This window comes from Pungitius pungitius, unplaced genomic scaffold (assembly GCF_949316345.1).
Source record: "Pungitius pungitius unplaced genomic scaffold, fPunPun2.1 scaffold_34, whole genome shotgun sequence".
NCBI lineage: Eukaryota > Metazoa > Chordata > Actinopteri > Perciformes > Gasterosteidae > Pungitius > Pungitius pungitius.
The window spans coordinates 420,283-434,607 of NW_026909849.1; the positions used below are offsets into that span (position 1 = coordinate 420,283).

Sequence of the window (14,325 nt, forward strand, 5' to 3'; positions counted from 1 at the left end):
TGTATTTCAACGGCTAAATTACAAACAAAAGTATGCCAATTGTTAAATGTTGATCAACACTAATTTAGCAACCATGAAACGGAATCAATTTTGATGATATTGTCTAAGTTCCTTATATATCCAACGTTAAAACAACACTAAACATGCATCTCTTCGACAATGTGATATACTTTTTGTAATTTGTAGGTGTACAATCTGCGGCGCTCGGCGGCTTTCAGAGAGAAGTGAAAAAGCTTACGGCACCTGGGATTCCCAGGCGGTCTTCCATCCAGGTACTAACCAGGCCCTGCTCTGCTTAGCTTCCGAGATCAGATGAGATCGGGCGGAACCAGAGAGGTATGGTCGTAAGCTGCTTTTTATCTTTTTCCTAATCCTTTAAAACGTGTCAAAGATAATCAGAAGAGTTTCTTTTTCTAAAATTGAAGCAGTTCTTAGGATTGGCAAGAGAGGTTCCTAAAACCTGAAGGTAACTTTACTTTTCTTCACTGGCAATTCTAACATGTTGGGTTAGCACCTGTATTTCAACGGCTAAATTACAAACAAAAGTAGGCCAATTGTTAAATGTTGATCAACACTAATTTAGCAACCATGAAACGGAATCAATTTTGATGATATTGTCTAAGTTCCTTATATATCCAACGTTAAAACAACACTAAACATGCATCTCTTCGACAATGTGATATACTTTTTGTAATTTGTAGGTGTACAATCTGCGGCGCTCGGCGGCTTTCAGAGAGAAGTGAAAAAGCTTACGGCACCTGGGATTCCCAGGCGGTCTTCCATCCAGGTACTAACCAGGCCCTGCTCTGCTTAGCTTCCGAGATCAGATGAGATCGGGCGGAACCAGAGAGGTATGGTCGTAAGCTGCTTTTTATCTTTTTCCTAATCCTTTAAAACGTGTCAAAGATAATCAGAAGAGTTTCTTTTTCTAAAATTGAAGCAGTTCTTAGGATTGGCAAGAGAGGTTCCTAAAACCTGAAGGTAACTTTACTTTTCTTCACTGGCAATTCTAACATGTTGGGTTAGCACCTGTATTTCAACGGCTAAATTACAAACAAAAGTAGGCCAATTGTTAAATGTTGATCAACACTAATTTAGCAACCATGAAACGGAATCAATTTTGATGATATTGTCTAAGTTCCTTAAATATCCAACGTTAAAACAACACTAAACATGCATCTCTTCGACAATGTGATATACTTTTTGTAATTTGTAGGTGTACAATCTGCGGCGCTCGGCGGCTTTCAGAGAGAAGTGAAAAAGCTTACGGCACCTGGGATTCCCAGGCGGTCTTCCATCCAGGTACTAACCAGGCCCTGCTCTGCTTAGCTTCCGAGATCAGACGAGATCGGGCGGAACCAGAGAGGTATGGCCGTAAGCTGCTTTTTATCTTTTTCCTAATCCTTTATAATGCGTCAAAAAATTATGTCACGCCTGCCGTTGGCATCTTTGTGTGGGTTAAATAAGGGTATGCAAAGAAGGCTGTGACATCCTATGCCGAAAATTGGATGGACTAGAGAAGACCCGCCCAGGAGTCCCAGCCAATCGGTGGATGGCCATTGCAGTCCCCGCCACCTCAAATGGCCTGACGATGGTATGGACGTAAGCCACCTTTCATCTTCTTCCTATTGCATCTCTTCTACAATGTGAAATACTTTTTACAATTGTGTAGGTGTACAATCTGCGGCGCTGGGCGGCTTTCGGAGAGAGAAGTGAAAAAGCTTACGGCACCTGGGATTCCCAGGCGGTCTTCCATCCAGGTACTAACCAGGCCCTGCTCTGCTTAGCTTCCGAGATCAGACGAGATCGGGCGGAACCAGAGAGGTATGGCCGTAAGCTGCTTTAATATCTTTTTCCTAATCCTTTAGAACGTGTCAAAGATAATCAGAAAAGTTTCTTTTTCTAAAATTGAAGCAGTTCTTAGGATTGGCAAGAGAGGTTCCTAAAACCTGAAGGTAACTTTACTTTTCTTCACTGGCAATTCTAACATGTTGGGTTAGCACCTGTATTTCAACGGCTAAATTACAAACAAAAGTATGCCAATTGTTAAATGTTGATCAACACTAATTTAGCAACCATGAAACGGAATCAATTTTGATGATATTGTCTAAGTTCCTTATATATCCAACGTTAAAACAACACTAAACATGCATCTCTTCGACAATGTGATATACTTTTTGTAATTTGTAGGTGTACAATCTGCGGCGCTCGGCGGCTTTCAGAGAGAAGTGAAAAAGCTTACGGCACCTGGGATTCCCAGGCGGTCTTCCATCCAGGTACTAACCAGGCCCTGCTCTGCTTACCTTCCGAGATCAGATGAGATCGGGCGGAACCAGAGAGGTATGGTCGTAAGCTGCTTTTTATCTTTTTCCTAATCCTTTAAAACGTGTCAAAGATAATCAGAAGAGTTTCTTTTTCTAAAATTGAAGCAGTTCTTAGGATTGGCAAGAGAGGTTCCTAAAACCTGAAGGTAACTTTACTTTTCTTCACTTGCAATTCTAACATGTTGGGTTAGCACCTGTATTTCAACGGCTAAATTACAAACAAAAGTAGGCCAATTGTTAAATGTTGATCAACACTAATTTAGCAACCATGAAACGGAATCAATTTTGATGATATTGTCTAAGTTCCTTATATATCCAACGTTAAAACAACACTAAACATGCATCTCTTCGACAATGTGATATACTTTTTGTAATTTGTAGGTGTACAATCTGCGGCGCTCGGCGGCTTTCAGAGAGAAGTGAAAAAGCTTACGGCACCTGGGATTCCCAGGCGGTCTTCCATCCAGGTACTAACCAGGCCCTGCTCTGCTTAGCTTCCGAGATCAGACGAAATCGGGCGGAACCAGAGAGGTATGGCCGTACGCTGCTTTTTATCTTTTTCCTAATCCTTTAAAACGTGTCAAAGATAATCAGAAGAGTTTCTTTTTCTAAAATTGAAGCAGTTCTTAGGATTGGCAAGAGAGGTTCCTAAAACCTGAAGGTAACTTTACTTTTCTTCACTGGCAATTCTAACATGTTGGGTTAGCACCTGTATTTCAACGGCTAAATTACAAACAAAAGTAGGCCAATTGTTAAATGTTGATCAACACTAATTTAGCAACCATGAAACGGAATCAATTTTGATGATATTGTCTAAGTTCCTTATATATCCAACGTTAAAACAACACTAAACATGCATCTCTTCGACAATGTGATATACTTTTTGTAATTTGTAGGTGTACAATCTGCGGCGCTCGGCGGCTTTCAGAGAGAAGTGAAAAAGCTTACGGCACCTGGGATTCCCAGGCGGTCTTCCATCCAGGTACTAACCAGGCCCTGCTCTGCTTAGCTTCCGAGATCAGACGAGATCGGGCGGAACCAGAGAGGTATGGCCGTAAGCTGCTTTTTATCTTTTTCCTAATCCTTTATAATGCGTCAAAAAATTATGTCACGCCTGCCGTTGGCATCTTTGTGTGGGTTAAATAAGGGTATGCAAAGAAGGCTGTGACATCCTATGCCGAAAATTGGATGGACTAGAGAAGACCCGCCCAGGAGTCCCAGCCAATCGGTGGATGGCCATTGCAGTCCCCGCCACCTCAAATGGCCTGACGATGGTATGGACGTAAGCCACCTTTCATCTTCTTCCTATTGCATCTCTTCTACAATGTGAAATACTTTTTACAATTGTGTAGGTGTACAATCTGCGGCGCTGGGCGGCTTTCGGAGAGAGAAGTGAAAAAGCTTACGGCACCTGGGATTCCCAGGCGGTCTTCCATCCAGGTACTAACCAGGCCCTGCTCTGCTTAGCTTCCGAGATCAGACGAGATCGGGCGGAACCAGAGAGGTATGGCCGTAAGCTGCTTTAATATCTTTTTCCTAATCCTTTAGAACGTGTCAAAGATAATCAGAAAAGTTTCTTTTTCTAAAATTGAAGCAGTTCTTAGGATTGGCAAGAGAGGTTCCTAAAACCTGAAGGTAACTTTACTTTTCTTCACTGGCAATTCTAACATGTTGGGTTAGCACCTGTATTTCAACGGCTAAATTACAAACAAAAGTATGCCAATTGTTAAATGTTGATCAACACTAATTTAGCAACCATGAAACGGAATCAATTTTGATGATATTGTCTAAGTTCCTTATATATCCAACGTTAAAACAACACTAAACATGCATCTCTTCGACAATGTGATATACTTTTTGTAATTTGTAGGTGTACAATCTGCGGCGCTCGGCGGCTTTCAGAGAGAAGTGAAAAAGCTTACGGCACCTGGGATTCCCAGGCGGTCTTCCATCCAGGTACTAACCAGGCCCTGCTCTGCTTAGCTTCCGAGATCAGATGAGATCGGGCGGAACCAGAGAGGTATGGTCGTAAGCTGCTTTTTATCTTTTTCCTAATCCTTTAAAACGTGTCAAAGATAATCAGAAGAGTTTCTTTTTCTAAAATTGAAGCAGTTCTTAGGATTGGCAAGAGAGGTTCCTAAAACCTGAAGGTAACTTTACTTTTCTTCACTGGCAATTCTAACATGTTGGGTTAGCACCTGTATTTCAACGGCTAAATTACAAACAAAAGTAGGCCAATTGTTAAATGTTGATCAACACTAATTTAGCAACCATGAAACGGAATCAATTTTGATGATATTGTCTAAGTTCCTTAAATATCCAACGTTAAAACAACACTAAACATGCATCTCTTCGACAATGTGATATACTTTTTGTAATTTGTAGGTGTACAATCTGCGGCGCTCGGCGGCTTTCAGAGAGAAGTGAAAAAGCTTACGGCACCTGGGATTCCCAGGCGGTCTTCCATCCAGGTACTAACCAGGCCCTGCTCTGCTTAGCTTCCGAGATCAGACGAAATCGGGCGGAACCAGAGAGGTATGGCCGTACGCTGCTTTTTATCTTTTTCCTAATCCTTTAAAACGTGTCAAAGATAATCAGAAGAGTTTCTTTTTCTAAAATTGAAGCAGTTCTTAGGATTGGCAAGAGAGGTTCCTAAAACCTGAAGGTAACTTTACTTTTCTTCACTGGCAATTCTAACATGTTGGGTTAGCACCTGTATTTCAACGGCTAAATTACAAACAAAAGTAGGCCAATTGTTAAATGTTGATCAACACTAATTTAGCAACCATGAAACGGAATCAATTTTGATGATATTGTCTAAGTTCCTTATATATCCAACGTTAAAACAACACTAAACATGCATCTCTTCGACAATGTGATATACTTTTTGTAATTTGTAGGTGTACAATCTGCGGCGCTCGGCGGCTTTCAGAGAGAAGTGAAAAAGCTTACGGCACCTGGGATTCCCAGGCGGTCTTCCATCCAGGTACTAACCAGGCCCTGCTCTGCTTAGCTTCCGAGATCAGACGAGATCGGGCGGAACCAGAGAGGTATGGCCGTAAGCTGCTTTTTATCTTTTTCCTAATCCTTTATAATGCGTCAAAAAATTATGTCACGCCTGCCGTTGGCATCTTTGTGTGGGTTAAATAAGGGTATGCAAAGAAGGCTGTGACATCCTATGCCGAAAATTGGATGGACTAGAGAAGACCCGCCCAGGAGTCCCAGCCAATCGGTGGATGGCCATTGCAGTCCCCGCCACCTCAAATGGCCTGACGATGGTATGGACGTAAGCCACCTTTCATCTTCTTCCTATTGCATCTCTTCTACAATGTGAAATACTTTTTACAATTGTGTAGGTGTACAATCTGCGGCGCTGGGCGGCTTTCGGAGAGAGAAGTGAAAAAGCTTACGGCACCTGGGATTCCCAGGCGGTCTTCCATCCAGGTACTAACCAGGCCCTGCTCTGCTTAGCTTCCGAGATCAGACGAGATCGGGCGGAACCAGAGAGGTATGGCCGTAAGCTGCTTTAATATCTTTTTCCTAATCCTTTAGAACGTGTCAAAGATAATCAGAAAAGTTTCTTTTTCTAAAATTGAAGCAGTTCTTAGGATTGGCAAGAGAGGTTCCTAAAACCTGAAGGTAACTTTACTTTTCTTCACTGGCAATTCTAACATGTTGGGTTAGCACCTGTATTTCAACGGCTAAATTACAAACAAAAGTATGCCAATTGTTAAATGTTGATCAACACTAATTTAGCAACCATGAAACGGAATCAATTTTGATGATATTGTCTAAGTTCCTTATATATCCAACGTTAAAACAACACTAAACATGCATCTCTTCGACAATGTGATATACTTTTTGTAATTTGTAGGTGTACAATCTGCGGCGCTCGGCGGCTTTCAGAGAGAAGTGAAAAAGCTTACGGCACCTGGGATTCCCAGGCGGTCTTCCATCCAGGTACTAACCAGGCCCTGCTCTGCTTACCTTCCGAGATCAGATGAGATCGGGCGGAACCAGAGAGGTATGGTCGTAAGCTGCTTTTTATCTTTTTCCTAATCCTTTAAAACGTGTCAAAGATAATCAGAAGAGTTTCTTTTTCTAAAATTGAAGCAGTTCTTAGGATTGGCAAGAGAGGTTCCTAAAACCTGAAGGTAACTTTACTTTTCTTCACTTGCAATTCTAACATGTTGGGTTAGCACCTGTATTTCAACGGCTAAATTACAAACAAAAGTAGGCCAATTGTTAAATGTTGATCAACACTAATTTAGCAACCATGAAACGGAATCAATTTTGATGATATTGTCTAAGTTCCTTATATATCCAACGTTAAAACAACACTAAACATGCATCTCTTCGACAATGTGATATACTTTTTGTAATTTGTAGGTGTACAATCTGCGGCGCTCGGCGGCTTTCAGAGAGAAGTGAAAAAGCTTACGGCACCTGGGATTCCCAGGCGGTCTTCCATCCAGGTACTAACCAGGCCCTGCTCTGCTTAGCTTCCGAGATCAGACGAAATCGGGCGGAACCAGAGAGGTATGGCCGTACGCTGCTTTTTATCTTTTTCCTAATCCTTTAAAACGTGTCAAAGATAATCAGAAGAGTTTCTTTTTCTAAAATTGAAGCAGTTCTTAGGATTGGCAAGAGAGGTTCCTAAAACCTGAAGGTAACTTTACTTTTCTTCACTGGCAATTCTAACATGTTGGGTTAGCACCTGTATTTCAACGGCTAAATTACAAACAAAAGTAGGCCAATTGTTAAATGTTGATCAACACTAATTTAGCAACCATGAAACGGAATCAATTTTGATGATATTGTCTAAGTTCCTTATATATCCAACGTTAAAACAACACTAAACATGCATCTCTTCGACAATGTGATATACTTTTTGTAATTTGTAGGTGTACAATCTGCGGCGCTCGGCGGCTTTCAGAGAGAAGTGAAAAAGCTTACGGCACCTGGGATTCCCAGGCGGTCTTCCATCCAGGTACTAACCAGGCCCTGCTCTGCTTAGCTTCCGAGATCAGACGAGATCGGGCGGAACCAGAGAGGTATGGCCGTAAGCTGCTTTTTATCTTTTTCCTAATCCTTTATAATGCGTCAAAAAATTATGTCACGCCTGCCGTTGGCATCTTTGTGTGGGTTAAATAAGGGTATGCAAAGAAGGCTGTGACATCCTATGCCGAAAATTGGATGGACTAGAGAAGACCCGCCCAGGAGTCCCAGCCAATCGGTGGATGGCCATTGCAGTCCCCGCCACCTCAAATGGCCTGACGATGGTATGGACGTAAGCCACCTTTCATCTTCTTCCTATTGCATCTCTTCTACAATGTGAAATACTTTTTACAATTGTGTAGGTGTACAATCTGCGGCGCTGGGCGGCTTTCGGAGAGAGAAGTGAAAAAGCTTACGGCACCTGGGATTCCCAGGCGGTCTTCCATCCAGGTACTAACCAGGCCCTGCTCTGCTTAGCTTCCGAGATCAGACGAGATCGGGCGGAACCAGAGAGGTATGGCCGTAAGCTGCTTTAATATCTTTTTCCTAATCCTTTAGAACGTGTCAAAGATAATCAGAAAAGTTTCTTTTTCTAAAATTGAAGCAGTTCTTAGGATTGGCAAGAGAGGTTCCTAAAACCTGAAGGTAACTTTACTTTTCTTCACTGGCAATTCTAACATGTTGGGTTAGCACCTGTATTTCAACGGCTAAATTACAAACAAAAGTATGCCAATTGTTAAATGTTGATCAACACTAATTTAGCAACCATGAAACGGAATCAATTTTGATGATATTGTCTAAGTTCCTTATATATCCAACGTTAAAACAACACTAAACATGCATCTCTTCGACAATGTGATATACTTTTTGTAATTTGTAGGTGTACAATCTGCGGCGCTCGGCGGCTTTCAGAGAGAAGTGAAAAAGCTTACGGCACCTGGGATTCCCAGGCGGTCTTCCATCCAGGTACTAACCAGGCCCTGCTCTGCTTAGCTTCCGAGATCAGATGAGATCGGGCGGAACCAGAGAGGTATGGTCGTAAGCTGCTTTTTATCTTTTTCCTAATCCTTTAAAACGTGTCAAAGATAATCAGAAGAGTTTCTTTTTCTAAAATTGAAGCAGTTCTTAGGATTGGCAAGAGAGGTTCCTAAAACCTGAAGGTAACTTTACTTTTCTTCACTGGCAATTCTAACATGTTGGGTTAGCACCTGTATTTCAACGGCTAAATTACAAACAAAAGTAGGCCAATTGTTAAATGTTGATCAACACTAATTTAGCAACCATGAAACGGAATCAATTTTGATGATATTGTCTAAGTTCCTTAAATATCCAACGTTAAAACAACACTAAACATGCATCTCTTCGACAATGTGATATACTTTTTGTAATTTGTAGGTGTACAATCTGCGGCGCTCGGCGGCTTTCAGAGAGAAGTGAAAAAGCTTACGGCACCTGGGATTCCCAGGCGGTCTTCCATCCAGGTACTAACCAGGCCCTGCTCTGCTTAGCTTCCGAGATCAGACGAAATCGGGCGGAACCAGAGAGGTATGGCCGTACGCTGCTTTTTATCTTTTTCCTAATCCTTTAAAACGTGTCAAAGATAATCAGAAGAGTTTCTTTTTCTAAAATTGAAGCAGTTCTTAGGATTGGCAAGAGAGGTTCCTAAAACCTGAAGGTAACTTTACTTTTCTTCACTGGCAATTCTAACATGTTGGGTTAGCACCTGTATTTCAACGGCTAAATTACAAACAAAAGTAGGCCAATTGTTAAATGTTGATCAACACTAATTTAGCAACCATGAAACGGAATCAATTTTGATGATATTGTCTAAGTTCCTTATATATCCAACGTTAAAACAACACTAAACATGCATCTCTTCGACAATGTGATATACTTTTTGTAATTTGTAGGTGTACAATCTGCGGCGCTCGGCGGCTTTCAGAGAGAAGTGAAAAAGCTTACGGCACCTGGGATTCCCAGGCGGTCTTCCATCCAGGTACTAAGCAGGCCCTGCTCTGCTTAGCTTCCGAGATCAGACGAGATCGGGCGGAACCAGAGAGGTATGGCCGTAAGCTGCTTTTTATCTTTTTCCTAATCCTTTAGAACGTGTCAAAGATAATCAGAAGAGTTTCTTTTTCTAAAATTGAAGCAGTTCTTAGGATTGGCAAGAGAGGTTCCTAAAACCTGAAGGTAACTTTACTTTTCTTCACTGGCAATTCTAACATGTTGGGTTAGCACCTGTATTTCAACGGCTAAATTACAAACAAAAGTATGCCAATTGTTAAATGTTGATCAACACTAATTTAGCAACCATGAAACGGAATCAATTTTGATGATATTGTCTAAGTTCCTTATATATCCAACGTTAAAACAACACTAAACATGCATCTCTTCGACAATGTGATGTACTTTTTGTAATTTGTAGGTGTACAATCTGCGGCGCTCGGCAGCTTTCAGAGAGAAGTGAAAAGCTTACGGCACCTGGGATTCCCAGGCGGTCTTCCATCCAGGTACTAACCAGGCCCTGCTCTGCTTAGCTTCCGAGATCAGACGAGATCGGGCGGAACCAGAGAGGTATGGCCGTAAGCTGCTTTTTATCTTTTTCCTAATCCTTTAAAACGTGTCAAAGATAATCAGAAGAGTTTCTTTTTCTAAAATTGAAGCAGTTCTTAGGATTGGCAAGAGAGGTTCCTAAAACCTGAAGGTAACTTTACTTTTCTTCACTGGCAATTCTAACATGTTGGGTTAGCACCTGTATTTCAACGGCTAAATTACAAACAAAAGTAGGCCAATTGTTAAATGTTGATCAACACTAATTTAGCAACCATGAAACGGAATCAATTTTGATGATATTGTCTAAGTTCCTTATATATCCAACGTTAAAACAACACTAAACATGCATCTCTTCGACAATGTGATATACTTTTTGTAATTTGTAGGTGTACAATCTGCGGCGCTCGGCGGCTTTCAGAGAGAAGTGAAAAAGCTTACGGCACCTGGGATTCCCAGGCGGTCTTCCATCCAGGTACTAACCAGGCCCTGCTCTGCTTAGCTTCCGAGATCAGACGAGATCGGGCGGAACCAGAGAGGTATGGCCGTAAGCTGCTTTTTATCTTTTTCCTAATCCTTTATAATGCGTCAAAAAATTATGTCACGCCTGCCGTTGGCATCTTTGTGTGGGTTAAATAAGGGTATGCAAAGAAGGCTGTGACATCCTATGCCGAAAATTGGATGGACTAGAGAAGACCCGCCCAGGAGTCCCAGCCAATCGGTGGATGGCCATTGCAGTCCCCGCCACCTCAAATGGCCTGACGATGGTATGGACGTAAGCCACCTTTCATCTTCTTCCTATTGCATCTCTTCTACAATGTGAAATACTTTTTACAATTGTGTAGGTGTACAATCTGCGGCGCTGGGCGGCTTTCGGAGAGAGAAGTGAAAAAGCTTACGGCACCTGGGATTCCCAGGCGGTCTTCCATCCAGGTACTAACCAGGCCCTGCTCTGCTTAGCTTCCGAGATCAGACGAGATCGGGCGGAACCAGAGAGGTATGGCCGTAAGCTGCTTTAATATCTTTTTCCTAATCCTTTAGAACGTGTCAAAGATAATCAGAAAAGTTTCTTTTTCTAAAATTGAAGCAGTTCTTAGGATTGGCAAGAGAGGTTCCTAAAACCTGAAGGTAACTTTACTTTTCTTCACTGGCAATTCTAACATGTTGGGTTAGCACCTGTATTTCAACGGCTAAATTACAAACAAAAGTATGCCAATTGTTAAATGTTGATCAACACTAATTTAGCAACCATGAAACGGAATCAATTTTGATGATATTGTCTAAGTTCCTTATATATCCAACGTTAAAACAACACTAAACATGCATCTCTTCGACAATGTGATATACTTTTTGTAATTTGTAGGTGTACAATCTGCGGCGCTCGGCGGCTTTCAGAGAGAAGTGAAAAAGCTTACGGCACCTGGGATTCCCAGGCGGTCTTCCATCCAGGTACTAACCAGGCCCTGCTCTGCTTACCTTCCGAGATCAGATGAGATCGGGCGGAACCAGAGAGGTATGGTCGTAAGCTGCTTTTTATCTTTTTCCTAATCCTTTAAAACGTGTCAAAGATAATCAGAAGAGTTTCTTTTTCTAAAATTGAAGCAGTTCTTAGGATTGGCAAGAGAGGTTCCTAAAACCTGAAGGTAACTTTACTTTTCTTCACTTGCAATTCTAACATGTTGGGTTAGCACCTGTATTTCAACGGCTAAATTACAAACAAAAGTAGGCCAATTGTTAAATGTTGATCAACACTAATTTAGCAACCATGAAACGGAATCAATTTTGATGATATTGTCTAAGTTCCTTATATATCCAACGTTAAAACAACACTAAACATGCATCTCTTCGACAATGTGATATACTTTTTGTAATTTGTAGGTGTACAATCTGCGGCGCTCGGCGGCTTTCAGAGAGAAGTGAAAAAGCTTACGGCACCTGGGATTCCCAGGCGGTCTTCCATCCAGGTACTAACCAGGCCCTGCTCTGCTTAGCTTCCGAGATCAGACGAAATCGGGCGGAACCAGAGAGGTATGGCCGTACGCTGCTTTTTATCTTTTTCCTAATCCTTTAAAACGTGTCAAAGATAATCAGAAGAGTTTCTTTTTCTAAAATTGAAGCAGTTCTTAGGATTGGCAAGAGAGGTTCCTAAAACCTGAAGGTAACTTTACTTTTCTTCACTGGCAATTCTAACATGTTGGGTTAGCACCTGTATTTCAACGGCTAAATTACAAACAAAAGTAGGCCAATTGTTAAATGTTGATCAACACTAATTTAGCAACCATGAAACGGAATCAATTTTGATGATATTGTCTAAGTTCCTTATATATCCAACGTTAAAACAACACTAAACATGCATCTCTTCGACAATGTGATATACTTTTTGTAATTTGTAGGTGTACAATCTGCGGCGCTCGGCGGCTTTCAGAGAGAAGTGAAAAAGCTTACGGCACCTGGGATTCCCAGGCGGTCTTCCATCCAGGTACTAACCAGGCCCTGCTCTGCTTAGCTTCCGAGATCAGACGAGATCGGGCGGAACCAGAGAGGTATGGCCGTAAGCTGCTTTTTATCTTTTTCCTAATCCTTTAGAACGTGTCAAAGATAATCAGAAGAGTTTCTTTTTCTAAAATTGAAGCAGTTCTTAGGATTGGCAAGAGAGGTTCCTAAAACCTGAAGGTAACTTTACTTTTCTTCACTGGCAATTCTAACATGTTGGGTTAGCACCTGTATTTCAACGGCTAAATTACAAACAAAAGTAGGCCAATTGTTAAATGTTGATCAACACTAATTTAGCAACCATGAAACGGAATCAATTTTGATGATATTGTCTAAGTTCCTTATATATCCAACGTTAAAACAACACTAAACATGCATCTCTTCGACAATGTGATATACTTTTTGTAATTTGTAGGTGTACAATCTGCGGCGCTCGGCGGCTTTCAGAGAGAAGTGAAAAAGCTTACGGCACCTGGGATTCCCAGGCGGTCTTCCATCCAGGTACTAACCAGGCCCTGCTCTGCTTAGCTTCCGAGATCAGATGAGATCGGGCGGAACCAGAGAGGTATGGTCGTAAGCTGCTTTTTATCTTTTTCCTAATCCTTTAAAACGTGTCAAAGATAATCAGAAGAGTTTCTTTTTCTAAAATTGAAGCAGTTCTTAGGATTGGCAAGAGAGGTTCCTAAAACCTGAAGGTAACTTTACTTTTCTTCACTGGCAATTCTAACATGTTGGGTTAGCACCTGTATTTCAACGGCTAAATTACAAACAAAAGTAGGCCAATTGTTAAATGTTGATCAACACTAATTTAGCAACCATGAAACGGAATCAATTTTGATGATATTGTCTAAGTTCCTTATATATCCAACGTTAAAACAACACTAAACATGCATCTCTTCGACAATGTGATATACTTTTTGTAATTTGTAGGTGTACAATCTGCGGCGCTCGGCGGCTTTCAGAGAGAAGTGAAAAAGCTTACGGCACCTGGGATTCCCAGGCGGTCTTCCATCCAGGTACTAACCAGGCCCTGCTCTGCTTAGCTTCCGAGATCAGACGAAATCGGGCGGAACCAGAGAGGTATGGCCGTACGCTGCTTTTTATCTTTTTCCTAATCCTTTAAAACGTGTCAAAGATAATCAGAAGAGTTTCTTTTTCTAAAATTGAAGCAGTTCTTAGGATTGGCAAGAGAGGTTCCTAAAACCTGAAGGTAACTTTACTTTTCTTCACTGGCAATTCTAACATGTTGGGTTAGCACCTGTATTTCAACGGCTAAATTACAAACAAAAGTAGGCCAATTGTTAAATGTTGATCAACACTAATTTAGCAACCATGAAACGGAATCAATTTTGATGATATTGTCTAAGTTCCTTATATATCCAACGTTAAAACAACACTAAACATGCATCTCTTCGACAATGTGATATACTTTTTGTAATTTGTAGGTGTACAATCTGCGGCGCTCGGCGGCTTTCAGAGAGAAGTGAAAAAGCTTACGGCACCTGGGATTCCCAGGCGGTCTTCCATCCAGGTACTAACCAGGCCCTGCTCTGCTTAGCTTCCGAGATCAGACGAGATCGGGCGGAACCAGAGAGGTATGGCCGTAAGCTGCTTTTTATCTTTTTCCTAATCCTTTAGAACGTGTCAAAGATAATCAGAAGAGTTTCTTTTTCTAAAATTGAAGCAGTTCTTAGGATTGGCAAGAGAGGTTCCTAAAACCTGAAGGTAACTTTACTTTTCTTCACTGGCAATTCTAACATGTTGGGTTAGCACCTGTATTTCAACGGCTAAATTACAAACAAAAGTAGGCCAATTGTTAAATGTTGATCAACACTAATTTAGCAACCATGAAACGGAATCAATTTTGATGATATTGTCTAAGTTCCTTATATATCCAACGTTAAAACAACACTAAACATGCATCTCTTCGACAATGTGATATACTTTTTGTAATTTGTAG

At 41.4% G+C, this 14,325-nt stretch overlaps 28 non-coding genes across 28 annotated transcripts; all 28 read right to left on the reverse strand.

Moving 5' to 3' along the window:
• Positions 1–231: 231 nt before the first annotated feature.
• LOC134114352 (5S ribosomal RNA) lies at positions 232–350 on the reverse strand. The gene has a single exon (XR_009946718.1). It is a non-coding gene; the product is annotated as a 5S ribosomal RNA (ribosomal RNA).
• Positions 351–746: 396 nt separating this feature from the next.
• Positions 747–865, reverse strand: LOC134114353 (5S ribosomal RNA). The gene has a single exon (XR_009946719.1). It is a non-coding gene; the product is annotated as a 5S ribosomal RNA (ribosomal RNA).
• Positions 866–1,261: 396 nt separating this feature from the next.
• On the reverse strand, positions 1,262–1,380 carry LOC134115190 (5S ribosomal RNA). The gene has a single exon (XR_009947552.1). It is a non-coding gene; the product is annotated as a 5S ribosomal RNA (ribosomal RNA).
• Positions 1,381–1,719: 339 nt separating this feature from the next.
• On the reverse strand, positions 1,720–1,838 carry LOC134115191 (5S ribosomal RNA). Its single transcript, XR_009947553.1, has one exon. It is a non-coding gene; the product is annotated as a 5S ribosomal RNA (ribosomal RNA).
• Positions 1,839–2,235: 397 nt separating this feature from the next.
• LOC134115029 (5S ribosomal RNA) lies at positions 2,236–2,354 on the reverse strand. The gene has a single exon (XR_009947391.1). It is a non-coding gene; the product is annotated as a 5S ribosomal RNA (ribosomal RNA).
• A 396-nt stretch (positions 2,355–2,750) lies between these two features.
• Positions 2,751–2,869, reverse strand: LOC134114697 (5S ribosomal RNA). The gene has a single exon (XR_009947064.1). It is a non-coding gene; the product is annotated as a 5S ribosomal RNA (ribosomal RNA).
• A 396-nt stretch (positions 2,870–3,265) lies between these two features.
• LOC134115192 (5S ribosomal RNA) lies at positions 3,266–3,384 on the reverse strand. The gene has a single exon (XR_009947554.1). It is a non-coding gene; the product is annotated as a 5S ribosomal RNA (ribosomal RNA).
• A 339-nt stretch (positions 3,385–3,723) lies between these two features.
• On the reverse strand, positions 3,724–3,842 carry LOC134115193 (5S ribosomal RNA). Its single transcript, XR_009947555.1, has one exon. It is a non-coding gene; the product is annotated as a 5S ribosomal RNA (ribosomal RNA).
• A 397-nt stretch (positions 3,843–4,239) lies between these two features.
• LOC134114354 (5S ribosomal RNA) lies at positions 4,240–4,358 on the reverse strand. The gene has a single exon (XR_009946720.1). It is a non-coding gene; the product is annotated as a 5S ribosomal RNA (ribosomal RNA).
• A 396-nt stretch (positions 4,359–4,754) lies between these two features.
• On the reverse strand, positions 4,755–4,873 carry LOC134114698 (5S ribosomal RNA). The gene has a single exon (XR_009947065.1). It is a non-coding gene; the product is annotated as a 5S ribosomal RNA (ribosomal RNA).
• A 396-nt stretch (positions 4,874–5,269) lies between these two features.
• Positions 5,270–5,388, reverse strand: LOC134115194 (5S ribosomal RNA). Its single transcript, XR_009947556.1, has one exon. It is a non-coding gene; the product is annotated as a 5S ribosomal RNA (ribosomal RNA).
• A 339-nt stretch (positions 5,389–5,727) lies between these two features.
• On the reverse strand, positions 5,728–5,846 carry LOC134115195 (5S ribosomal RNA). Its single transcript, XR_009947557.1, has one exon. It is a non-coding gene; the product is annotated as a 5S ribosomal RNA (ribosomal RNA).
• Positions 5,847–6,243: 397 nt separating this feature from the next.
• LOC134115041 (5S ribosomal RNA) lies at positions 6,244–6,362 on the reverse strand. The gene has a single exon (XR_009947403.1). It is a non-coding gene; the product is annotated as a 5S ribosomal RNA (ribosomal RNA).
• Positions 6,363–6,758: 396 nt separating this feature from the next.
• On the reverse strand, positions 6,759–6,877 carry LOC134114699 (5S ribosomal RNA). Its single transcript, XR_009947066.1, has one exon. It is a non-coding gene; the product is annotated as a 5S ribosomal RNA (ribosomal RNA).
• Positions 6,878–7,273: 396 nt separating this feature from the next.
• Positions 7,274–7,392, reverse strand: LOC134115197 (5S ribosomal RNA). Its single transcript, XR_009947559.1, has one exon. It is a non-coding gene; the product is annotated as a 5S ribosomal RNA (ribosomal RNA).
• A 339-nt stretch (positions 7,393–7,731) lies between these two features.
• On the reverse strand, positions 7,732–7,850 carry LOC134115198 (5S ribosomal RNA). Its single transcript, XR_009947560.1, has one exon. It is a non-coding gene; the product is annotated as a 5S ribosomal RNA (ribosomal RNA).
• Positions 7,851–8,247: 397 nt separating this feature from the next.
• Positions 8,248–8,366, reverse strand: LOC134114355 (5S ribosomal RNA). The gene has a single exon (XR_009946721.1). It is a non-coding gene; the product is annotated as a 5S ribosomal RNA (ribosomal RNA).
• A 396-nt stretch (positions 8,367–8,762) lies between these two features.
• LOC134114700 (5S ribosomal RNA) lies at positions 8,763–8,881 on the reverse strand. Its single transcript, XR_009947067.1, has one exon. It is a non-coding gene; the product is annotated as a 5S ribosomal RNA (ribosomal RNA).
• A 396-nt stretch (positions 8,882–9,277) lies between these two features.
• Positions 9,278–9,396, reverse strand: LOC134114539 (5S ribosomal RNA). The gene has a single exon (XR_009946906.1). It is a non-coding gene; the product is annotated as a 5S ribosomal RNA (ribosomal RNA).
• A 395-nt stretch (positions 9,397–9,791) lies between these two features.
• LOC134115199 (5S ribosomal RNA) lies at positions 9,792–9,910 on the reverse strand. The gene has a single exon (XR_009947561.1). It is a non-coding gene; the product is annotated as a 5S ribosomal RNA (ribosomal RNA).
• A 396-nt stretch (positions 9,911–10,306) lies between these two features.
• Positions 10,307–10,425, reverse strand: LOC134115200 (5S ribosomal RNA). Its single transcript, XR_009947562.1, has one exon. It is a non-coding gene; the product is annotated as a 5S ribosomal RNA (ribosomal RNA).
• Positions 10,426–10,764: 339 nt separating this feature from the next.
• On the reverse strand, positions 10,765–10,883 carry LOC134115201 (5S ribosomal RNA). The gene has a single exon (XR_009947563.1). It is a non-coding gene; the product is annotated as a 5S ribosomal RNA (ribosomal RNA).
• Positions 10,884–11,280: 397 nt separating this feature from the next.
• Positions 11,281–11,399, reverse strand: LOC134115052 (5S ribosomal RNA). Its single transcript, XR_009947414.1, has one exon. It is a non-coding gene; the product is annotated as a 5S ribosomal RNA (ribosomal RNA).
• Positions 11,400–11,795: 396 nt separating this feature from the next.
• LOC134114701 (5S ribosomal RNA) lies at positions 11,796–11,914 on the reverse strand. Its single transcript, XR_009947068.1, has one exon. It is a non-coding gene; the product is annotated as a 5S ribosomal RNA (ribosomal RNA).
• Positions 11,915–12,310: 396 nt separating this feature from the next.
• Positions 12,311–12,429, reverse strand: LOC134114052 (5S ribosomal RNA). The gene has a single exon (XR_009946418.1). It is a non-coding gene; the product is annotated as a 5S ribosomal RNA (ribosomal RNA).
• A 396-nt stretch (positions 12,430–12,825) lies between these two features.
• Positions 12,826–12,944, reverse strand: LOC134114356 (5S ribosomal RNA). Its single transcript, XR_009946722.1, has one exon. It is a non-coding gene; the product is annotated as a 5S ribosomal RNA (ribosomal RNA).
• A 396-nt stretch (positions 12,945–13,340) lies between these two features.
• LOC134114702 (5S ribosomal RNA) lies at positions 13,341–13,459 on the reverse strand. The gene has a single exon (XR_009947069.1). It is a non-coding gene; the product is annotated as a 5S ribosomal RNA (ribosomal RNA).
• Positions 13,460–13,855: 396 nt separating this feature from the next.
• LOC134114053 (5S ribosomal RNA) lies at positions 13,856–13,974 on the reverse strand. The gene has a single exon (XR_009946419.1). It is a non-coding gene; the product is annotated as a 5S ribosomal RNA (ribosomal RNA).
• Between the last annotated feature and the right edge of the window lie 351 nt (positions 13,975–14,325).